The 25,285-nt window shown below is 39.8% G+C and overlaps 1 protein-coding gene across 3 annotated transcripts in view; it reads right to left on the bottom strand.

The window, feature by feature from the left end:
• The window catches only part of DMD (dystrophin), a 1,466,768-nt gene that overhangs the window by 459,068 nt on the left and 982,415 nt on the right, over window positions 1–25,285 (bottom strand). The gene's annotated exons all lie outside the window — the stretch shown is intronic.

The raw sequence follows: 25,285 nt of genomic DNA, 5'->3' as shown, positions 1-25,285 counted from the left end.
ATCTTATCCTTCATTTTAAGATTCATTACAAGTGGTAATCAATGGTTATGTTATACTTTCTTGACCAGGTAAGACAAACACTGATCGAGTGCATGACTGTTCACAAAACACCTTTTCACATCTTCATATTAGTTATTAGGATATAGATTAGATGTGCCCTTGTTTGGGGGGAAATGTAGTTTTGAAAGGGCTAATGATAATTGGAAGCTCTGATAATGAGGTTTGCCCAAGGCCAGACTGGCCCACAAAGGCACAAGGAAATTTCCTGGTGATGTGACACGGAGACCTAACCCTAAAACATGCAAAGCTTTGAAAACAAAATTGTGCTGTGCTTTCTTAATAAGAAATCTGTATTGCTTAAAACTAGCACAGAGCCAGGCCTCTCAGTATTTTTCCCAAAGGCTGCCCCCATTATATTTAAAAGTCAGAGTCCACCTTCTCTTGGTGGGTTGAGAATTTCCTGAATGGTCTGAAGGCAAAGGCACCATCAGATGGAGGAAGTTGCCAGCAGAGCACCCATGATAGGGTTGATTCCACAATGGCATTGCCTCTCTGGGCTAGAGGAGAGCAATGCCCCATCACAAACATGTAGAGTGAAAATCCTCCCAGAAGTGCCTCTCCTTTAGCCTGGAAGAAGGGTTGTAGAGCCTCCTGTGAATTCCCCCAGGCTTGGAGAAGGGGAAGAAAATCCTCCCAGCATCCCTTGCTCCAGCCGGGAGGAGAAGACAGAAAATGAGTGGATGTGGGAAAAGGAATGACTGAGTACATGAGAGGGAGGAAGTAGGGGAAGGTAATGTAAATAACGAAATAGAGTCCAAAAGAAACCAGGTACAACCAGAGGATGAACCAAGGATGGGCCAAGGCTGGGAGGAGGGGGGAAAGAGCAGTAACAAGATTTGGAGCATATTAAACTGTCCAACTTGAAATGAGGAGTATTTAAAGGCTACGCCGCATTGGGTTGCTACCTACAGGCAGGGCCGGCTCCAGCATTTCTGCCGCCCCAAGCAAAAAAAAAAGCCGCAGCGGCAATTGGGAAAAAAAAAAAAAAAGCCGCAATCGGTGGCGGCAGTTCAGCGGCAGGTCCTTCGCTCCTAGAGGGAGTGAGGGACCTGCCGCCCCTGAATTGCCGCAGGTGCCGCCCCTCTCCCTTGGCCGCCCCAAGCACCTGCTTGTTAAGCTGGTCCCTGGAGCCGGCCCTGCCTACAGGTAAGAAGAACGAGGAGTACTTGTGGCACCTTAGAGACTAACAAATTTATTTGAGCATAAGCTTTTGTGGGTTAAAACCCACTTCATCGGATGCATGCAGTGGAAAATACAGTAGGAAGATATATATACACAGAGGACATGAAAAAATGGGTGTTGCCATACTAACTATAACGAGAGTAATCAATTAAGGTGGGCTATTATCAGCTATTATAGTTAGTATGGCAACACCCATTTTTTCATGTCCTCTGTGTATATATATCTTCCTACTGTATTTTCCACTGCATGCATCCAATGAAGTGGGTTTTAGCCCACGAAAGCTTATGCTCAAATAAATTTGTTAGTCTCTAAGGCGCCACAAGTACTCCTCGTTCTTTTTGCTGATACAGACTAACACGGCTACCGCTCTGAAACCTGTTACCTACAGGCACTAACTGTCCCAATGAGATTTGAGGAAGAATGCATTTGAAGTATAACTGATGTCTCCCTCATAATACAAATCGGACCCGTAAAAAGTAAGGTTTGCATATTCATGTCACTAATAACTATAGTGAGCAACAAAAATATTTTAAATTAAATATCAAGGTTTTGATTTTTGCACTATCCAAAGATGTGTGTAGGGGAGAGGGTTGTTTGCAGCTTATTGGGTGGGGGGTGTTTGGAAATTTTCCGTTAAAACACAACAAAACTTCCCCCCCATCCCTCTCCCCACCCTGAGAAATTGGATTTTCAAATAAATGCATTTTTTGGTGGGAAAAGTATCTGTCCACAGAAAATGTTCCTTTTTTGTCCCAAAACCAAACAATTGAAAATCAAAATGTATTTATTTGGATATGCTGCCACATCTCATAGGAATTGTGGTTCAGTTGCTTCCTGTCCCCATTCTCCTTTGTGGGCCAGGCTCCCTGGCTAGGGTGCAGCATGAGAAATGTAGTCCAGCCAGGGATCTAATCTGTAGAGGAGAATGGGAACATGAAACACCCAAACTGCAACTCCTATGAGGTACCTCAAAATATTTTTGGCCAGAATATTTCAGTTTTTAAATTTTTGCCAAAAAGTCAGTCTTTATTTTTCTTCTTCAGAAAACAACAATTTTTCAAAACAGCTCTATTATTTTGTTTTATCAAGAATAAGTTATCACACCCAAAAGAAAATATTCTTAATGGTACATGCCTTATTACAGCAGAGCTTGACAGCCAGAGAAAGTTCAGGTAATGGAGTCTCTTTAAATTATTATCTAAACAAACAATTTAAAGCTATGCAAAATATTTCAGTTTGATGCATTGGGTCACTCTCTAATCCCAGAAAAGAAAACATTTAAATGTGGGATAAACACTTGTGACATTTAGATCACTCATCTGGCTCTTCTGAGCTAGTCTTCAGCTCATTAAATACCATATGTGACAAATAAAATACTAGCAGTCAAAAAGGTTTCAGAGATAGTTCATTAAAGAGGAAGTAAAGGGGACTTCTGTAATTCAGGCATCACTGAATTATTACAGAGTAACCCAAAAGCAGTACACAAAAAAACATCCATTCATCACAGAAAGTTTACACATGATAATTGATGCTTTCATCTGAATGTGGACATTTAAAAAAAATATATCTTTTGAATGAGGAAAGGCAATTCCTTTTAGCTGAACTTGTTCAAGATTTCACCTTTGGCTCTCATTTAAACTACTCAGTGTGTTAGCAAATAAACATGCCTGCTCAGAGTTTGTTTCTCTCTTATCTATATGTTCTTACTCTCTAGTCCAGTGAATCTCAATCAGATTCGTGAAAGGGGTACAGTAGTCTGGAAAGGTAGTCTTTTGTTTCATCTCACTTAAAAACTACTTGCTTGCAAAATCAGACATAAAAATACAAAAGTGTCACAGCACTCTATTACTGAAAAATTGCTTACTTTCTCATTTTGTCTGTATGAAATTTTAGTTTGTACTGACTTTGCTGCTGCTTTTTATGTAGCCTGTTGTAAAACTAGGCAAATATCTAGATGAGTTGATGTACTCCCTGGAAGACCTTTGTGTATCCACAGGGGTACACGTACCACTGGTTAAGAACCACTGCTCTAATTGAATCTTCTTTGTTAAAGAGAAGGGGAATGTTGACTACACCTTTATTAGGTATATTCCAAACAATAACTGTTTGGAACACCCAGGCACCTTTTCCAACTTGTGGATGGGTCAAATCAGAGCTGGTACCAGAATGTGTAAGATGAATGGTTCCACCTGGTACAAACATGGTTGCATCAACACCAAGACAGGCATTCCCTCACCACTGCTTCTTGCCGTATACCTGGAGATGGCAGTGGGAGAGAAGAGCAGGGGACTCTGGAACTCCTTTAGATACTTCTGAGAAGAAAGAGGAAGTAGGAGTGAAAATTTCCTGGCAGCTGCCCAAGGCTACTGGCACATCCCTCAGGCTTTGTGAGCTGGAGTTAAAATTCCTCTCAGGTTTGGGGGTGTGTGTGGGGGGGTTAAGATCCCAGCAGCACCGGTCAGGAAATTTCTGCCATCTCAAATCCACCAGGTGGAAGCACACCCTGCCAGAGCACTGGAAGGAATGAACAGAAAGGAATTTCTGGGTGGGTGGGAAGGGGGACATGGTGTTATCATTGTGAAGGTGTGGTGCAAGAATGGATAGTGTGTGAAGAGGACAAGGAGTGATGGCAGTATAAAGGGGAGCCCAGAGTGAAAAGAAGACAGAAGTGAGGCGATCACAAACAAAAGGGGAACAGGTTTCAGAGTAGCAGCCGTGTTAGTCTGTATCCGCAAAAATAACAGGAGTACTTGTGGCACCTTAGAGACTAACAAATTTATTAGAGCATAAGCTTTCGTGGGCTACAACCCACTTCTTCGGATGCATAAAGAGTGAACCATATATTGAGGAGATATATATACACACACATACAGAGAGCATGAACAGGTGGGAGTTGTCTTACCAACTCTGAGAGGCCAATTAAGTAAGAGAAAAAAAACTTTTGAAGTGATAATCAAGATGGTTCAGTACAGACAGTTTGATAAGAAGCAAGTGTGAAAATACTTACAAGGGGAGATAGATTCAATGTTTGTAATGGCTCAGCCATTCCCAATCCCTATTTAGCCCTGAGTTGATTGTGTATACCATCAGTGGCTCGTTCACCTGCACATCTACCAATGTGATATATGCCATCATGTGCCAGCAATGCCCCTCTGCCATGTACATTGGCCAAACCGGACAGTCTCTACGCAAAAGAATTAATGGACACAAATCTGACATCAGGAATCATAATACTCAAAAACCAGTGGGAGAACACTTTAACCTGTCTGGCCATTCTTTGACAGACCTGCGGGTGGCTATCTTAAAACAGAAAAACTTCAAACACAATCAACTCAGGGCTAAATAGGGATTGGGAATGGCTGAGCCATTACAAACATTGAATCTATCTCCCCTTGTAAGTATTTTCACACTTGCTTCTTATCAAACTGTCTGTACTGAACCATCTTGATTATCACTTCAAAAGTTTTTTTTCTCTTACTTAATTGGCCTCTCAGAGTTGGTAAGACAACTCCCACCTGTTCATGCTCTCTGTATGTGTGTGTATATATATCTCCTCAATATATGGTTCACTCTATATGCATCCGAAGAAGTGGGTTGTAGCCCACGAAAGCTTATGCTCTAATAAATTTGTTAGTCTCTAAGGTGCCACAAGTACTCCTGTTATTTTTAAAAGGGGAACAGGCCCTGTCACACTCCACTCGCAATGCTTGCACATCCTACAAAAACATGTAGGGATCAGCTCTGTATCAGAGACTTTACTACCCAGGAACCACTGAGCTAGCTATTTCAGATGAGGAGGATCAGAGAACTGCAAAATCTTTTCTAAAATGTTAGCCAACAGACCCTTCTTTAAAGGTTTCCTTCAAAGTAGATTATTTTTAAAGTATTTTAAAGGGCTTCTGTAACCATATTGGGTTTTTGTCTGAAGGCATAAGATCACTCTAGAAAAGGTTTCTCCTGGTTGGAGGAGGGAATTTGTGGGAAAAAAAGGAAGTACTTAATATATTTTCTTTGAAAGTGCAGCTGAACAGCAGGAAGAAGATAGGGGAGGCATCTAGCGTTCTGCCTCGGGCCCAGTAACAGTCATTTCTGCCTACCTCCATCTCATAAGATCCTGCAGGTTACAATGAACATATGGGATTCAGTGGAGGGGAAAATGAGTTCTTTCCACATCCAGTGACCCTAATCTGGGAGCACGAAGAGTTCAACCATGGGAATAAGGTCTAGAGATCTGTGCATAGGTGGAATAAAAAAATCAATAACCCGTGAGTCAATTGTTCCAGGGATTTATCTGAGTTTTGAAGAAATACAATGGGAGTTTGATTATCCACCTCCAGCCCTGAATCAAACACCTTCAGTAAAGTAAAACACAAAAAAGGAAGAGCTATGCTGCTATAGGATGGATGACAAAAGGAGGTCTGAGAGCTAAATAACATTAAAATTATTAAAAGATTATGAGCTCAGTGTCACAGGGCTGGACTCCCTCACCCTGGATTGCTTGCTGTAAACAGTCCTCACACCACCAGTGGCAAGTTCAGTACCACGCGCTTTATTTACAAGTGTTACGGCATATGGCTTTTCCCCAAGCCTTTACCTACTACCAAGCTACAGGGCAGGCAGGGGGGAATCTCACCTCTCTGAAAACCTGGGCTGCTTTACCCTTCCAGTCTTCCTCCTTCTCTCCTGTCTCTCTTTTAACCATCTTCAGCTGAGTCCCCTGGTTGACTGGTTAATCACCTGGTACTTAATTACAGATCTCCTTATTTTGACTCATGTGGAATATGCTTACCAAATGGAGAGTGGTGAGTCAGCCTTAGGCTACTCTCACTCTGTCACACCAGGCTACACAATGATATAAATCTAGAGTAATTGTCCTAATTGTACTCTGGATTACAATAGTGTAACTGAGATCAGATTCTTGCCCTTCATCTTTTTACTACAGCAACCTAGATATTATGGTGATTTATAAATTAGGAACACATAGAATTAATATAATCTATGTGATGTTCCCTGTGTAGGGTCAAAACTCACTCTGTTCTTGGGGTTTTTACACAATTAATAAATAAAACAGTAAGACAACGCCCATTGCTAGCCTTGTTCCAAGGCTTGACTGCTCCTAAGGTTCCTAAGTGCAGGGCTGCTCATTTCAGCCAACTCCTAAATTCTTTCTCTCTCAGACCCCAAGACCTTCCTACCATGGTAACTCCCCTCCGCACTTTTTTTGCTCCCTTTTTCCTCCCTAATGTTGAAAAGTTCCACTTTGGTTTGATACTGAGATCAGATGCTGCTGGGCAGGGTCAGTATCAGTGCCAGTTTTCACTAACCCCTTCATATTCTGGTCCACTGTGGTGTTTGTCCACCCCACCACAAGAGGGGAAATGAGAGATCTGGCAGAAGAATGGAGCCAAATGTGGAGATTGGTATCACTTTTTCTTTCTGTGAGTTACTAAGAGAAATTTTAAATTGTTTTTATCTCATGTGTGCCACTATCTGAACTTTTTTGTATACACAGAATATTTAAGAATCAGTACATCTCAACATTTTTTTTCATATCTGATGGCAGTACACAACAGATGAGTAGCAGAGCAGAACTCTTTGTCCCTGGTTAAACTACTACAAATTGTGACCCATTCATCTTTTTACAATTATTATTTACGTATATTACAATAGCTCTAAAGGGCCAGGACAGAATTCCATTGTGTTAGATCCTTTATAAACCCATAGTTAGAGATCATCCTATATGAAGAGCTTACAGTCTAATCAGGCAAGCCAGACAAACTATACACAAGCAAAATATCAAAGTTCTTGCTGATTATATCTGTTATTATTTTTTAACTAATATTTTCCCCAAACAATTCCCTGTCTTATCACACCGTAATTCCCAGTGCTCCAGTCAAGTGTTTCCAATTTTGTTGGTACAGTCGTGCCCTTTTTCATGCTGCCCATCCCATCGCATAGACTGGGGAAAAATAAATGCCACCAGACAAAGCAAGTATAGGCATTTTTGTGATTGTATCCTAGGGATTGGACAGGGGTCCACATGGCCTCTCCTGCCCAGTCCAGAAGGGCTCTCTGCAGCTCCCCCTATGTCATTGAATAGTCTAGACACTTCACTTGACTCTAGCAGTCGAGGTTTATAATTTCAGGAGTCCTATTCAATTTGTTTTGCATCACTAGTGCCACCAGTAGTTCAACAGCTGTTATGTCATTAAAGAGGGAAAAGTGAGATCCCCTGAGCTGATTTATTGGTTTAGTAAGATACAGGAAGTACTAACAATTGAGAAAATTACATTTAAAAAATAAAACACTAGATAACTATTTTATAATCCAGTTACCATTGATTTAGTATCCAGAAAAAGAACAATCCCAGCAAGTAAAGCTGCTAACTTGAAATCAATTTTTGTTTATTAAGTTATTTGCTCTGCTATACTTCATTTATGGATAAAACTAATATAACTCTGTCTACTGTTGAAAACAAACCACTTACGTATTGAGCTATCTGAGCTGCCCACTGCTCATCCTTTCTTTGGAAAAGTGAATTTGTGGAAAAAGTAAATGAGCACTCTAAAACAGTGTGATCTAGAAATGCAAAGAGTAGTAAGATTTGAAAATTGAGCACTTAAGCAGCAGCACTATATCAGGGGGTTAAGACCTCTTCAAAAAGAAGAACAGCCTGGGCTGTCACTAATCCAATGCCTCTCCAATGATGTCACCCTAGTGCAGTCCTTCTATGCAACCTCCTCCAAATAACAAATAGTAACAAAACCCGACATAAGAGTCAGTAAGGCATCCTCACTTAGAACAATCTCAATGATACAAACAATAATAGAGATGAAAGAAAGAATAACAATAAACTTGAAAAAATGATCAGCAAAACTGTATTCACATTAAGAGAAAAGCAACTGAAATAGTGGACGGATTCTGCAATTATTAAAACATTAATATAATTGACCATCTAAGACATAATCTCACCTGCAAAGGGGCTGTGTTTGTACAGTGCTTAGTACAATGAGCTGAGTATCTGCTGCTCTGTGCGGCCTTGGGCAAATCATTCACTTTCTGTCTCTCAGTTCCCCTATCTATGAAATTATTACTAATTATTTGAATTTCCATCACAGGTGGAGGGCCCAATCAAGATCAGGGCCACATTGTATATGCACATTTTAAGCAATTTGGGGTAGGGGCTATCTCTGACTATCTAAACAGACAAGACAGACAAAGGAGATCCAAGGCCCCCTCACAAGTGAAAATACATATATACTCATCCCATCTTCAGTGACTAAATTTTAAGGTGGACCTGTCTATACCCAGTTCTCCCATCTGGTTTAGTATCCAACCAATCCAGGGACTGACCAGCAAAAAGAACCAAACAATTTGCTATCCAATCAATTTACAAAAACAATAGGAACAAAGAACCCCCAAAAGACAGATCCTTTGTCCTTAGACTCCCCAGACAGAGAGAGGGAGAGAGAGACTCTCTATAGCCTGGTGGCAAGGGCTGTCATCTGGGTCTCCCACATCCTGGTAAGTTACCTAATCACCAGGGTCCTGGCTATTTAAGAGTGGGATCTCTCTATCTTTTTTTTTTTTAATTCAAAAATCTTATTTTCATTCTCCATGGAATGAACACAGATTTTGAAACCTCCATTTTTTTCACAAATTTTTCACAGAAATTTTTTTGACCATCCCTGATTGGTAAAAGTTCAGGGCCAAAGACATTAATGCTCCACAAATGGATGTTGCGTCGCCAGGCCATTACAAAAAAAAAAAAAGGAACCCAAATTACATTATGTGCTAAATGCAGCCATGACAGTTGTGAATTTCATAAAGTCCTGGCCTTTGAATTCAGCCTGTTTGCAAAGCTGTATTTAGATATGGATGCAGGACATGACATATTATTGTTTCATATGGAAGTGCATTGGCTATCTCGCGTCAGAATGATGGAAAGAGTTTTTGAGCTTCGCAAAGAGCTGCTGGGTTTTCTTTCGGTGCACAAGATCACTGCAAACTTTTCTGACCCGATATGGATCAGAACACCTAGCAGACATTTTAAACTTGTTGAATGCACTGAAACTCTTCACACAAGGGGGTGATACAATCATACTTGAGGTGAGTGACACAACTGCAGCATTTCAGAAGGAAACAGAGATTTGGAAAACTAGACTGAACAGTGGAATCTCAGATATGGTTCTGCTACTGACAGAATTTCTGGTTACTAACAGCATGACAATTGACTGTGTGAGAGACAGGACCATTGTTCACCTTTCAACTTTGGCAGAGTACTTCCGTGTTTACTTAAAACATATAAACATGGAGGAAAATTACTGGGTTCGGGATTTGTTCTCAGCTTGTGTAATGTCATCTTGCTGTTTGAGTGGAAAAGCAGAGCAGGAGCTGCTTGAACTATCCTGTGACCACACACGGAAACATCAGTTTCAGGAACAGGCACCTTGTCAGTTTTGACCAACTGTTGCTGCAGAGTACCCAGTTTTAGTTACAGAAGCAATGAAAGTGTTGCTACCTTTCCCAACAACATATACATGTGAAGCATCATTCTCTGCCATGACAGCTATGAAGACAAAGCTCAGGTCCCGTCTGGAAGTTGAGAATGATCTATGAGTTTGCTTGTCAACCATCACACCAAAGATAGACAGACTGCAGTAGGAGGCAGGGTCACCCATCTCACTGATATCTGTAAGTACTCTTATAATCTTTTTCTTTAAGCATTACTAACAGTACGTGTTTATATGAAGTACACATATACCTTTGTCAATCAGTTTCTTAGTTGGGAGTCTGTGATTAATATTTGAAAATTCATCAAAAAAAGTTTGAGAACCTCTGTTCTAGTTTGACCTCCTGCAGAACATAACCATAGAATACTAGGATTCTGGTCAGTTATATATCCAAAAGGAATTACAGATGCAATGACATTCCTTAACTAAAAATGAAATGGGGTTTATCTGGATCTTTGAGTGTTTCAATGTTTATCCCTTGCAACAATGCTCACAATGAAAGGACACAGTCCACTTGAAATGTAGTCAATTTTGAAAAATGACTTATGAGTAGTTTCAGGCTTTGCTGCTGTAGTTTCTGATATTTTAAATGTTTCTTTCTGCTATGTTGCAATGTGAAAGACACCAAGTGAGAAAAGTGAATAATCAAGGGCCCAATCCTGTAAGGTTTGGCAAGCTCTCAACCTCCAATTGACATTAAAAGGATCTCAAGGTTCTCAACACCTCCTAGAAGTGCTCAGCATTTTAAAGGATGGGCCCTGACTAAATATAACAGGAAAAAAAGAAAGTGACCACTCAAGTTTATAAAGTAAATAAACTGAAAAAAGGAGAAAATATTTAGATTTTCTAATCTCTGCAACTGTAAGGATTTTAGACATTACTTGTAAATAAAGGAGATTAAAATCACACACTTCTGTTTGAATTTTTTAAGTTTGTGTGTCCCTTTAATTGAAAATAGATTACATGATTAATAGATTTGATAATTCTGCTATCAATTTATTCACAAAGTCTTGAGAAGTGGGATGGGATGCGGACCCAGATTGCTATTCAGTACTTATTAGAAAATAGGTAGTATTTTGTTAGTTTATGTTAACTTGTCAACAACTGCAATGTTGGAATATGTTGCAAACATAAAAGAAGTGTATACTTTTGTGGATAAAAGGTTTCTAATGTGGAGACTGTATAAAAATATCACATTTTCATTATTTGCCCAAGGAGCACACTAACTCAGCTTCAAAGTTGTCAACATTAATCCTTTTCATAAGATTTGTTGTCCTCAAAATTTCCTCTTTCTCTTCCCATTTTTCAGTTTTCAAGTCCTTTTCAAGGGCATTAAGTATATTTTCATTCTAAAACAAACACTTTCTCAGTTTTATCTTAGCAACTAGACAACTATATACAAGTTTAATAAAATCTATGGTTGTTGTGACTTCCATTCCAAGTATTTCATTATTTTTCCCCAGTGAGACATTTTTCTTTAAATTTTTGGGCTGGTTGATTGTCATTTACTTATTTCTATTTTGTGAAGCATTCATTCATTTTTGGATTTTTCAATAAGATTTGTGGTATAAATCTTTGCTTACCTTCATATTTTTGCATTATAAAGCATTAGTTGTTATCATAACCCATCATACCACTTAACTGAATCAAAGAAACTGTTACTTACCTTATAATAATTGTGGTTCCTCAAGATATGTTATCCATATTTATTCCACTGTTGGTGCATTTTCACCCCATCCACTCAAGTTCAGATTCTTTTGGCTGGCAGTGTCTGTTGGAGTCATACCTGTGCCTGAGTGTCCTTGTGACTCCAACCAAGGGCATTCAGGGTAGGGCGACCCCAACTGTCTCTCAGTCCCTTTGCCAGTACAGAATCCAGTTGTTAGAAGACTCCACGGAAGTGGAGGAGGATGGTCATGGAATATATGGATAACACTTCTTGAAGAGTATCAGAGGGGTAGGCGTGTTAGTCTGAATCTGTAAAAAGCAACAGAGGGTCCTGTGGCACCTTTAAGACTAACAGAAGTATTGCAGCATAAGCTTTCGTGGGTGAATGCCCACTTCATCAGATGCAAGTAATGGAAATTTCCAGAGGCAGGTATAAATCAGTATGGAGATAACGAGGTTAGTTCAATCAGGGAGGGTGAGGTGCTCTGCTAGCAGTTGAGGTGTGAACACCAAAGGAGGAGAAACTGCTTCTGTAGTTGGCTAGCCATTCACAGTCTTTGTTTAATCCTGATCTGATGGTGTCAAATTTGCAAATGAACTGGAGCTCAGCAGTTTCTCTTTGGAGTCTGGTCCTGAAGTTTTTTTTGCTGTAAGATGGCTACCTTTACATCTGCTATTGTGTGGCCAGGGAGGTTGAAGTGTACTCCTACAGGTTTTTGTATATTGCCATTCCTGATAGCTGACTTGTGTCCATTTATCCTCTTGCGTAGTGACTGTCCAGTTTGGCCAATGTACATAGCAGAGGGGCATTGCTGGCACATGGACACAAGTCTTGGACACAAGTCAGATATCAGGAATGGCAATATACAACTACCTGTAGGAGAACACTTCAACCTCCCTGGCCACACAATAGCAGATGTTTGCTATGTGTTTGTATCTCAAACATGTTGTGTTCCTGCGTAACATCCACAAGACAGATTTACATCCAGACCAGCCAGCCATGATTGATGGGCCATTGGGGAGAATCAGTTCTTCCAATGGGTCCCTCCCGAGGACACCTCAGAGAGCATATGGACAATGAAGGCCCAGTGACTCAGCAGGGTACATAGATCATGTGATCCATGTTTGAGACAGGAGCTGTTTATTTGTGGAGTAGACATTCAGGTTAGAGCTGCAGCCTGAGCTCTGGGACCCTCCCCCATCATGGGGTCGCAGATCCCGGGCTCCAGCCCAAGCCTGACTGTCTGCAATAAACAGCTCTGTAGCCTGAGCCCCACAAGCCCAAGTCAGCTGACATGGGCCAGCAGTGGATGTTTACTTGCAGTGTAATCATACACTTAGGGTCCAGATGCAGATCCAATGGATGCTGCTGATCAAAAGAATTCAAATCTGAAAGAATCCCAACACTGGATATATAAGGACAAGCATGCAAAGAGGAACTGATTCCCCCTCCCCCCCGCTTTATTGTAGAGTTCCCATGCATCTTGATGATATCAGATCACATCCTTAAAACAAAAACTCTCACTAGGATTGTCCTATTAGAATAATCAGAGGGCTCCACTACTAGAACTGTCCCAGTGATGCATTTGATTTAGTAATCTTCTACAATGGTTGCTTTATTGAACCAGCTTACTATACCCGTAGAAAGGAACCTCCTCTCTTGTACTCCTCTCTTGTCTTATCTATGTTCTTAAGTGTCACCTTCATCATATACCTGTGAAGCTTTACATTGTTTTTTATCATAATATACTTAAGCATGCTGGAGCTCTCCATCTCTGTGGCTACATGACTATGGCTAGTCTAATCAGCCTTGGTCAATAAATATTTAAGTGATCCATGTATTTCAGTTTTGATTTTATAAAAAAAGTTTGTGAAGAGTTTAATAAGAAAAAAATTGTTATTGTTTGGCCACTTTTAAGAATGTAGTTATTACCTAGAGGTGATCAGGTATGTAATTATTTATCTTTGTCCAAAAGTTTTGCTAATATTTTTTTCTTTAACTTTGAATACTTAAGCAAGCTCTCTGAGAGGAAAGAATTTCTAATTAGGAATTTAGTTTCTGTTCATGGACCAAGGCACTATTAATAATCATCCCAACAAAAAAACATGTTTAAAGGACATCTGTTTTCAGCAGACATGCAACTTGTCAGTGCATTTATTTAGAAATGGGATATGAAATTAATGAAATGGTGCTCTATTTTCTCTGAACATAAACAAAAATGTTATTAGCATTATTAAAATAAAGCAGCTCTACTGAGGCCCTTAATATACTTTTGTACTTGCTGATGCAAAAACATTATGGTCAGACTGACAGTTTAAGTTTAGAAATGTGTGAAATCCATTACCTACCTAATGAAGTGTAAAGCCAATGAATTTAAGTGTTTTCACTGCCACAGCACTTACTGCTGCCTGCCACACATTCATATTTACCCCGTATTTCCTTAATGGTGGCAGCAGCAGCAGCCTGTCTAGCAATAAAACTCAGTCTAGCTTCAGTCCTATGTTTTTCATGTGTGTTACACTTTCATATTCTCACTTACTTTTTGTTTAGGTTTAATAATATTGTTTTGCCCTATCATTTGCTCTCAGCATATTTTCAAATAGCCAGCTTAAACAAATAATAAATTATCAAAGCAGATAAGAAAGGGAAGCTTACCATTTTATTTCTTTGCTTATATTCCATTAAATATGCAATATGTTCATAACCTTCCCATCTTTAATAAAAACAAATTCCCCCAAGAAAGGCCTTGTTATTCTTTTAATAGGGTGTTCTAGTAAAGGAAGCAAAAAATTATCTAGGAATTGAGATAGCGCCTTAGGCCAGTCACATAAGGCATACAGGCAAAGTGTCTGAAGGAAATGGGTGCAACTTAGAGAAACAGAAATAGTGTCTTAGCATGACTTGCTAATAACTTACATATCTATGCCACTTTTGTACCATTAGGATTTTGAGCTGGTCAAGGGCCAGCAGAGCTCCCAAAATAAATTAGAGTCGTCCCCTCTAATGTACTGTGGTTTCTCTAGAGCTGCAAATTGACTAGCCACTTCCCCTCCTGCCCCACTTATCCCCAGTATGCCCACACACAGCCCCTTTGCTTAGGGACTTAACCAGGGCCATTCCAGTTAGTGCTGTGCAAATAACCAGTTTCTTGGTTTGAAGGCACAACTGAAAAAAAAAAAATCAGGAAAAAAGTCATTTTGGGTGACCCCAAAAGTTTCAATTTTTTTCAGCAAACTGGGTTGAACAAAACAAACATTTTATTTAGTTTGAGGGTTTCATATGTTTTATTATTTTTTTAATAAAACTGAAGTAAAATTCAAAATGAAAAGTAATTTTCAATCAAAAAGTCTAAACATTTAATTTTGAAATTTCCAAACAAAACATTTCAATTTTTTGACATTTTTCCTCAACCGAAACAATTTGGTGAATTTGTTACATGAATTTGCAAAATATTTCAGTCAACAAAAATCTTCATTTCTGGTGGGAAAAAAAGCCCCATCCAAAAATTTTTGCCCATCTCTCTTTCTAGCTTCTTTATGTTGCCAATGCAGAGTAAAAAGGGATTTTAGCAGAAAACAGAATAAAGCCTCTCAAAGTATTTTGGAAGAGAGATGCAGTACTGCTAACCCCCAAGCTATAAAAAGGCATGAGTCAAGCCCAAGAATCATCAGCATAATATTAAAAAAAAAAAAAAGTTTGGAATTATTTGGCTTCTGGTTTTTGAGCTTTTAGGGTTCATGTTTTCATCACGTGTGAAGGACCTGTGATTTTAAGATAAAAATCCAAATACTACATCTGTTGGCAACACCGAAAATGTCTAACCAACAGTAGTGGTCTGGGCCTGATTTTGAAAGATGCTGTGAACCCACAACTCCCACAGATTTCAACTGGAATTTTGGGTGCTCAGAACTTCTGAAAAATCATGCCCAAGATGACTAGGTGTTATATATTATTTATAATTATTATTTTCATACTATAAGAGGTAAATTCATTTCCTCAGGTGAAACTCAGCCATGTGCAGAGGGTTCCCACAAAGGCCCCGAACACCAGACATAAGCCCCACATTAAGGACTTCAGTGGTACTAAGGCCATTGTGTGCATGCTTTTCACTGGGTTGAATTCCACTCTGAGCTTTTCCACTGTTTCGTTTGTTTGTTTTTGTTTGACTGGTGGTTGTTGGTTTTTGGAGGGTATGGGTGGGCATTTGTTTTTTGCATTAAAAATTATTGCCAGAGTAATTTCCCATAAAACTGAGTATTGATTTTAATTCTCAAAAATGTAACTGCTTTGTGGAAATATCTAGAGCTTTTTCTAAAGGTTCTAATGCAATGTGGATTTCAAGCATGCTTTTTAAGTATCTCTTCCATTCCCTAGTATTCAGGGGAATGCTTTCTGTAAATGAACCCAAATGGCCACTGGGTGTCAGTAATGCTTCGCAAAATCTACAGCTACAACAGTATTTATCTGGCTTTTAAAAATCATATCCTTAGAAAGGTAATTCAGTTACAAAAGCATGGAGCTTGCAATCTGTATATTTGTGAAAGCAGAACAATGAAGAAAGATTGAAATGCTGCACCTGGCACTATTCATCACCAACAACACTAGAATACTTGACTAACAAGACAAATCACTCTTTTTTGAAAGAGGACACACACTTTTAAAGCTGTATTATAGCTCCTCTGCAGTCTACAAATTGAAATGTGAAGTAAACATAGAAAGTACCAGTATTTATCACCAATGATTTTTCTCTATTAGTAGTAAATTTAGCAAAGATGGTAACTCAGATTGCTATACTTATTTTTGAAGCCTTTCTTGCTTCATGTGTGACAATTTCTTAAATGTAATACATTTGCAGTAAATACAACCATTTGTGCAGTGACATATTTAGTATAACAAAATTGTATGAAGCTGTTGTAATAAGAATTTTCAAATTAAAAAAAGTTTTCCTATCACTAAAACAGTAGAACAGTCTACAGCATGTGAAACATCTGCATTTTAATTAAGACACACTACATATGCAGCAAAGCCCTGTTTAGGCTTTAATTTTTCATTTTAAGGCACTGGACTGCATTGGGGCAGCTTATGGCTCATAGTTCACACAGGAACAAGTGTGCATGTGATTGGCTCATGGTATTGCCATTCAAAAATCATGAATCAGATCACAAATATAGTGATTTAAAAATGTGGTGTGTGTTTTTTTATTTGCCTTTTGGTTTTTGAGACTTTAGCTTTTGCTTATTCGAGCTTTCCTATTTAGAGTCACACAGTCATAGAGCTTAAGGCCAGAAAGGATCACCTGCTCATCTATTTTGACTCCTCTATGTCACAGGCCACCAGCACCAGCCAGCATCTTCACACTAAACCCAACAACTGAAATACTGAGAATTAGAAACGTATATTAAAAAAAGAGCTGAGATTCTCACATCATATGATTCCACGAAGTGAGGCTCTAAGACAAACACCAAATACCACGATGCTTATGATAAAATTGCAAGAATTGGCATCAGTGGGCTCCACGGCTGGGAGCGATAGCACAATGTGTCTGCCTCCTCCCTGTCCTTTAGGGTGACCAGACAGCAAGTGTGAAAAATTGGGACGGGGGTGGGGGGTAATAGGATCCTATATAAGAAAAAGACCCAAAAATCGGGACATCTGGTCACCGTACTGTCCTTAGCTGTAGTAGCTTGCAGCACCATCAGTGTTAGCCCCACATACTCCCTGTGATCAATCAGGTGACATAAGAACTGCAGTTGTTACCAGTCCCAGTGCCCTTATTGCCTCCCCACTGAAATGATGTCTTCTTGTTTTTTCAAACTAAATTGGCTAGCTGACGGCACTTGGAGAGTGCAGACCATTTTAATACTGCCTTTTGAGGCTTCCTTATCTCTCCCAGACCACAGTTTCTCCTGCACACTTATCACCAAACCTTCAGTCTGATGATACTAAACAGAGGCGTCTAAAGTTTGATGGCTCACTTCACTCATCTAAAACCATAAACAGAGGTGCTCCATATACAACTCTTAACTGAATGAACATACTCAGTACATTGATTTTTCTCCACAATGGAAACAGCAAATTTTAGAGATTCATTCTGTTTGAACAATGGCTGCTCTACAATTTTACAGAATATGTTTTGATTTTGTCTGGCCTTATTTTTTTTTTCTTTGGACTTTTGAAGGCTCAAGACATCTGAGCATGTGCTGCTTTTCACCCACTGTCCTGAAAACAGGGATACTCCAGGCAGTTTCATGGATGTGCGATAGAGTATATAGAAACATGCATGCTGTCTTGTAAGGAAGGAGTTAAGGTGACACTGGAGGGAAGTAGGAAATACTTTCAGCTGGCCCCAGTTATAATGGCCCAGTAGGTAAAAGACATTTGTCTCAAAAAAGAGAGGCTGCACTCAGGGGCAGGACGATTTCATTGAACACTGAGCAGCAGGGACTCAAACCAGCACAAACCAAAGAAACTTACAAAGGTTTGTACCAAAAAGAGGCTGTAAATCTAACAGATAGCAGGGTTCAAAGATCAGACTGTATATATAGCCAGGTGGCTGGAGCACGTCATTTTCTTTACTTTCATTGTTCACCTGAGCTGAAAAGCGCTCGGTATTCCTCAGTTACTTTAAGACAGGACTTCTGTGAAAGACTAAATAAACTTGCTTCTTTTAGAGGTATAACTAAAGTTCCTGAGGAAAAAGTCAATTAATAGTCAACTAGGTGGGAAAATCCAGTTTGGACTCTTAAAGAAGTGACTCTGACCAGAGGAAATATTGACACAGAGCTCTTGCTATTCTGAGGCAGATTCTCAGAAAGAGACAGCCTAAGAGTTATTTCTTTGGGCTTTTATTCTACCCTTTCATTTTGGATTGACAGTTTCCCCCACTTCTTCTGCCCCATTTTGTCTTCTTTCTCACAAGCACATTCATTTGCCACACCCATAAGAAGATGCTTTCAGTCTGATGCCAGCTAACCCATTCTTTCTCTGCAGAGAGTGACAGCATCACCTTCACACCACTTCAAATCTTCACCAGCCTGAGGTGCAAGAGTCCAGATGTAATTTATAATTAGACTGGAAAATGCCCAACAGACTATACTGTAGGCAGGGTGTCAGGGCTTTTAAAAATGGTACTCTACCATTGCCCATCCCATAATTGTTGGAAGTTTTTGCTATCATAAACAGCTAACATTCACATTCATATAGTCATTTTTAGACTGCAGAGTTAATATGCAATTAAGATAAATATGGGCAGCTCACAGATTGTATAGAACAAATGTTTTTTCTATCATTCTCAGGAGTAATTCAGAATATCATTCAAAAAAGTTCTCTCTGCTACCATATTGGCTATACAATTTCTGTTTTGTATTTAAAAACAAGCGCTTATGCAGAAAGTGATGGAGCTACCCGAGGAGTGCTGGTACCCTTAACTAACAGGAAAAGTGAAAAACTGTCAGGGACTAGATATCATCATAGCAAGGGATGCTACTGGCACTTTTTTAAAGTAAGGGGATAGCTCTTTCCCATCTTTAAATATGATTCATTCATTCACAAAGTCACGTAATATGGCACCTTGTGACAGTGTGTGACATTAGGACTTGCTTGTATCTCATTAATTAACAGCTACATAAACTTAAAAAGTTAAATATGCTGGGCTGGGAAGGAGAGGGATCTCTCCCTCTCTCCCCTGCTGTGGCAGCCCCCGAGCTGGGGCTGGGAAGGAGGGGGGGAAATTGCCTCTCTCTGGCCGCCGCGGCCCTGTATGTCCCAAATTCCCCCCACCCCCTCTTCTCACCCTCTGCCACCTACCCCCTATTCTTCCCAAGGCCACCACCTCACCTTACATGTGTGTCTTCTCCAGGGTCCAGGCACCTAATTAGTGGAGCCACACCTATGCGGCTCCACTAACTAGGTGGGTGGCCCTTCATTCTCTTGTGTGCAGCTGCCCAGGCGTGCACCTTAGAGGGAACTATCTGCGGACCACCTGAATGGAGCTCACGGACCACTGGTGGTCCACGGACCACAGTTTGAGAACCTCTAGTCTAGGATTTAGCTAGGTATTCTTAGAGATGGTCTCTTCTCCACTGGGCCATCCCCAAGAAGGAAGTATACAGTGTTTCATTGTTGGTTTCTTTTGCAATGACTACCCTGAAATGTTTCTAACCAAGATTTACCTTTTCCACACATTTTTTTTTGCAAGGAAGGGCATAATGTAACCCCATGATGGGAAGCAAAGTCAGTTGCTTACTAATGCTACTAAAAGAACCAAGGACACACACGGAACATTCCTTTAGAAGCAGTCAATAGTATTACCGCCTATATGAGCATTCTGTATATCAGATAACAAGCAATCACCAAATGCTGGAAACAACAACCAGTTTCTTAGGAAATGAATGAATTACTCAAGCTAATCAGCTATTTACTCAGGTTGCACTTGCAAAGAGCTTTAGAGATGCTCAAAACACAGTCTTCTTCTTATTGGTTTAGTCACAACTCAAGCAAACCCAAAACCATACAAAATCTACCGGAGTAGGCAAAGTACAGCTTGTGGGACAAATGTGGTGCAGAGTGCTTTACAATGTGTCCCAAGACTATATTCATGTATCCCAGCTGAGGACTGTAGATTCCAACATATATCTGTCAACTTTGTGGGCTGCACCCTGTTTAAAAAAAAAAGAAAGAGATTGCCCAAAACATGCACCAGAACACTGCATTTTGCTTATCATCACTGGTAATGTTGCATCTACATTTATCTTGTAATTTAGCAGAGCAGGCCCTGTGTCTGCTGTACGTTCTGTAAAAAAATTATGGCCCTGTATAAATAGAACCGTTTTTTTATCTTTATATGGCTCTGTTTTATTCACATTGGCTGTCACGCATCATACTCTCAGTAAGCTACCAATTCAGTCATAGTTTGTCCATATTTTGAGTGTTTCTTTTCTGTACAATTAATTTCCTTATTTATTTTGTTTTTGTTCTTTTGTTATTTATTTTTCACCCTGTCTATGATCTGTTCAACACACTCTGACAATCACACTCCTGACCAACATAGCTATGCCATCAAAACATTGTAGTGTAGACCTGGCCTGAATATGGATTTATATGTTGCCTAAATTTAGGCACCAAGTTGGAAGAAGCTGACCTGAGTGCTTGAAATCCACCCATCTGGTCAGATAAATTTGAATGACATGTAATACCATCAAACAAACATGTCCTGCTCACCTTGTTCTGATGGGACTTTTCAAAGGTTTATTGCAGGAGATTAGTATCTCCGTTGCTCTTAAAATTGAAGACATGTTGAAGAAATCCCACTGGATTGGGTTTTCAGTGTTTGCTCAGATTATTAAAATAATATGAATAACAGGATGCCACATGTGTGTATAATAATATAAAGTATCAGTGAAGTTGCTTGGATACAGATCAAAGTGCCTGTGTGACAGCACAGTTCTTGGCAACAGCTATGAATGGAACAATTCACTGCCCACTTTGTCTCTAACTGCTATTTAAAATTCTATTATCTTGCCAAAGATTTACAAACAAAGACAATGTTCAAGATTATTTCACAGCCCAAGTGGTGATGCCCTATTTTGATGAAAAAATTGCTAGCTATCCCACCACCAAGTAAAGAAATAGGGAATGTCAACAGTTCAATATTCGCTAAGAGCATTCCTGGAAGAAATAAACCCAAATCAAGTAGGCTTAATAAACAAACAAACAAACAAACAAACAAACAAAATATTATGCCATCTTGTCCAAAGGTTTGCTCACATGGACGACTAGCTGGACAATATGGAACAGTGGAACAAATTGATGCAAAGAACAATGAGGGCGCTAAGCAGTAAGCGCCAAATAATTTTCTGGCCTTATGAATCCTAATGAATGGATTAAACTTTAACAATCAAATAAAATATTATAAATTTATGTCAGGTACATGGAAAGAAGGAAAGCAATCGTGTTTTCTGAGATGTGATTTCTTTGTTAAAACAGAACTTATTTACTCCTTTAAAGGAAACAGTGGAAAGCTTCCAAACCACATAGCACAATCTCTGTGAGGATTTCTGACTTCATAGATAAGAAAAATATCCTAGCAGTTGGTTGGAAAAAAAATGCCTTAACTAAAAAGGGATAGAAAATACTATTTTCCCTTGATCTGGAATAGACTTAACACATACAAAAAATAAACACCGATAGATTCACAGATTTTAAGGCCAGCAGGGATCATTATCAATCATCTTACCCAGAGGTTCCCAAACTTTTTTTTTTTGCTTTCTCCCCTTTGGTGATTCAGGCCACATGCATGTCCCTCGCTCCCCCCCTGCACCACCTTCCCATCCAGGAGACAGGAGAGGGATAGCCCGGTCAGATAAATTGGCTATGCCAGGGAGAGTAGGAGGCAGGGTGTTGGGGTGGGTGCGTGGAAGGATGCAGGGTGTGGTGAGTGCTGGGTGTCTGGGGGATGCAGGGATAGGCACTGGGTTCCTGCAGGAGGTGGGGAGGCTGGGGTGCCCCCAGTTTACTCTCTCCCTCTCCCCCATGCACACCCATCAAGAGTGGATACTGGTTGCTCAGCTGTAACTGCTTCTTACCTGCTGCAAGGGCAGCAACCTCCTAACAGTGCCACCAGGGGTCAGCAGAATGCAGCTGACTCGGAAGCACCTCTACCCCTGCTGCTCACCGCCCTCTCTCCACCCCCCCCCCCGTTAACCTCATCATGTTCCCCATTAAGCAGGGTGTTCCCCACAGTTTGGCAACCTCTGATCTAGCCAGAGCTCCTGCATAACACAGGCTGTAGAATTTCACCCAGTAATATTTACATCAAACCCACAAACCTCCTATAAAAAGAATTTTTAACCTTAAAAAAATCATGTCTTTACCCAGCACTAAGTTTAGAACACCAGTGGAGTTCTAAGTTGTGTGCGGCCAGTCATCTACCTCTTATTCATTTGCTCTGGAACCCAGTCCTTTTATTTGCACTGGACATAGGCCACAGGTTGTGATTAACTAGACAGTCCCATATTACTTCCTAACATTAAAGTCCTATTCTTACTTTTCTTCTTATAAAACTGAGCCTCTGGGATGCTGCAATGAGGGCAAAACACCTCTGCTCCACCCCCCTGAAAAACCTTGCCAGTTTGACTCAGAGGGAAAAAAATCATTCCTGATCCCAAAACAATCTGATCAGACGCACCATATCCTGGAAACACAGCATAGCATTATCTCACCTATCAGCAGGGAGAACAAGGCAGCAATAGCAACAAGAGCAAGATTGTCTGATGGATGCCCAGCAAAGCTTTAAATACAGGGATCCCCTTGTGTGAGCCAATCAGCTTCCCAAACCCTTCCCTTCCCCCATTGTCCTCGTCGGAGGCATATTCCCTAAGTGTGCTCTAAGGAACAGTAAAGAATGAAGGGGGAAGAAGAGGATGATGTATGGCTGAGCACAAGTGTTTTCCTCATCAGGACCTCAGGGATTGGCCAATCCCCTGCGAGTCTAATCACACCTCACTTGCCTCACTGAGACCTGGGAGGGCACATCTGAGAAAAAAAAGTTATACTATCTGGATCAACCAGAGTGGTGGTGTTTTTTTTTTTTTAAAGAAGACAACACTGCCACAATGCCACTGGGAATACAGGTGCAGTGATGAAGTGTGATTCCCTACACCAGGGGTCGGCAACCTTTCAGAAGTGGTGTGCCGCGTCTTCATTTATTCATTCTAATTTAAGGTTTTGCATGCCAGTAATAAATTTTAACATTTTTAGAAGGTCTCTTTCTATAAGTCTATAATATATAACTAAAGTATTGTTGTATGTAAAGTAAATACTTTTTAAAAATGTTTAAGAAGCTTCATTTAAAATTAAATTAAAAGGCAGAGCCCCCCGGACTGGTGGCCAGGACCCAGGCAGCGTGAGTGCCACTGAAAATCAGCTCGCGTGCCGCCATCGGCACATGAGCCATAGGTTGCCTACCCTGCCCTACACTTTGAACTGCATTTGCGTTGCTGGACATACAGTAAATCCCCTTCAGAAGGTACACTCAGTATTCCTGCCCATTCAAGATTGCAAATGGACTGGCAAATATATTCCTATAATTAGGGCTGTCAAGTGATTACAAAAATTAAGCGCAATTAATCACTTAATCACACTGTTAAACAATAATAAAATAAAATGTATTTAAATATTTTTGGATATTTTCTACATTTTCAAATATATTGATTTCAATTATAACAGAATAAAAAGTGTACAGTGCTCACTTAATATTTATTTTTATTACCAATATTTGTGATGTAAAAAAAATAGTATTTTTCAATTCACCTCATACAAGTACTGTAGTGCAATCTCTTTATCATGGAAGTTGAACTTACAAATATAGAATTATGTACAAAAGATAACCTCATTCAAAAATAAAACAATTTAACTTTAGAGCTTACAAGTCCACTCTGTCCTACTTCTTGTTCAGCCAATCTCTAAGACAAACAAGTTTGTTTACATTTGCAGTATTGTGTCCGGAGATAATGCTGCCCGCTTCTTATTTACAATATCACCTGAAAGTGAGAATAGGCATTCATGTGGCATTGTTGTAGCCAACATTGCAAGATATTTACATGCCACATGCGCTAAAGGTTTGTATGCCTCTTCATGCTTCAACCACCATTTCAGAAGACGTGTCCATGCTGATGATGGGTTCTGCTCGATAATGATCAAAAGCTATTTTAAGACTTCTGAAAGCATGCTACACACCTCATCCCTCTCAGATTTTGGAAGGCACTTCAGATTCTTAAACCTTGGGTCGAGTGCTGTAGCTATCTTCAGAAATCTCAGATTGGTACCTTCTTCGTGTTTTGTCAATTTGCAGAGAAAGTGTTCTTAAAACGAACAACATGTGCTCGGTCATCATCCGAGACTGCTATAACGAGAAATATGTGGCAGAATGCGGATAAAATAGAGCAGGAGACATACAATTCTTCCTGAAGGAGTTCAGTCACAAATTTAAGATTTTTTTTTAAATGAGCGTCATCAGCATGGAAGCATGTCCTCTGGAATGGTGGCCGAAGCATGAAGGGGCATATGAATGTTTAGCATATCTGGCACGTAAATACCTTGCAATACTGGCTACAAAAGTGCCATGCGAAAGCCTGTTCTCACTTTCTTGTGATATTGTAAATAAGAAGCCGGCAACATTATCTGCCGTAAATGTAAACTAACTTGTTTGTTTTAGTGATTGGCTGAATAAGAAGTAGGACAAGTGGACTTTTAGGCTCTAAAGTTTTACATTGTTTTGTTTTTGAGTGAAGTTATATAACTTTGATGCATGACCCTTAAAAACATATGGGGACATATTGTTTGTGTTTTTGGGTATTTACATATATCTTGGTAGAGGTCAACAATGTAATCAAACAGTCCCTGTCTATGCTGTAGTCCGTTAATTCAGAGATCAAAAGAACATCTTAACATTTAAATGAACTGTAAACATAAGATATCTCTGCATTCATCTCTCTCTGAAATGTATAGCAAATCATCTACGAATGCTGGAAAAACAGGCAATTGCCTTACGTTAATCTGTGTGAATAACTACCGGCAATGCTTAGGAAATTAGTGCCTATTGTTCACCGAGGGACCCCAAACTGTCAAAGAAGACCTGAAACTGTATAAAAAAAATGGCTTGGGTACAGATCCTTTTTATCTCAGATCTTCTTGAGGCTTCACACAGGGGAAGCCTAAGCCATAAGGACTAAGATCCCAGTGCTTACTGGACCTCCCTGAATATGATATTGGACATTGGACTATAACCTCTGGACTAAATTCTAAAAGAACTCTTTGCAACTATAAATCTCACCATCTCTGATATGAATCTGAACCTCAAGAA

Source organism: Emys orbicularis, chromosome 1 (assembly GCF_028017835.1).
Source record: "Emys orbicularis isolate rEmyOrb1 chromosome 1, rEmyOrb1.hap1, whole genome shotgun sequence".
Classification (NCBI taxonomy): Eukaryota; Metazoa; Chordata; order Testudines; family Emydidae; genus Emys; species Emys orbicularis.
This window is presented reverse-complemented; position numbering and strand designations above follow the sequence as displayed.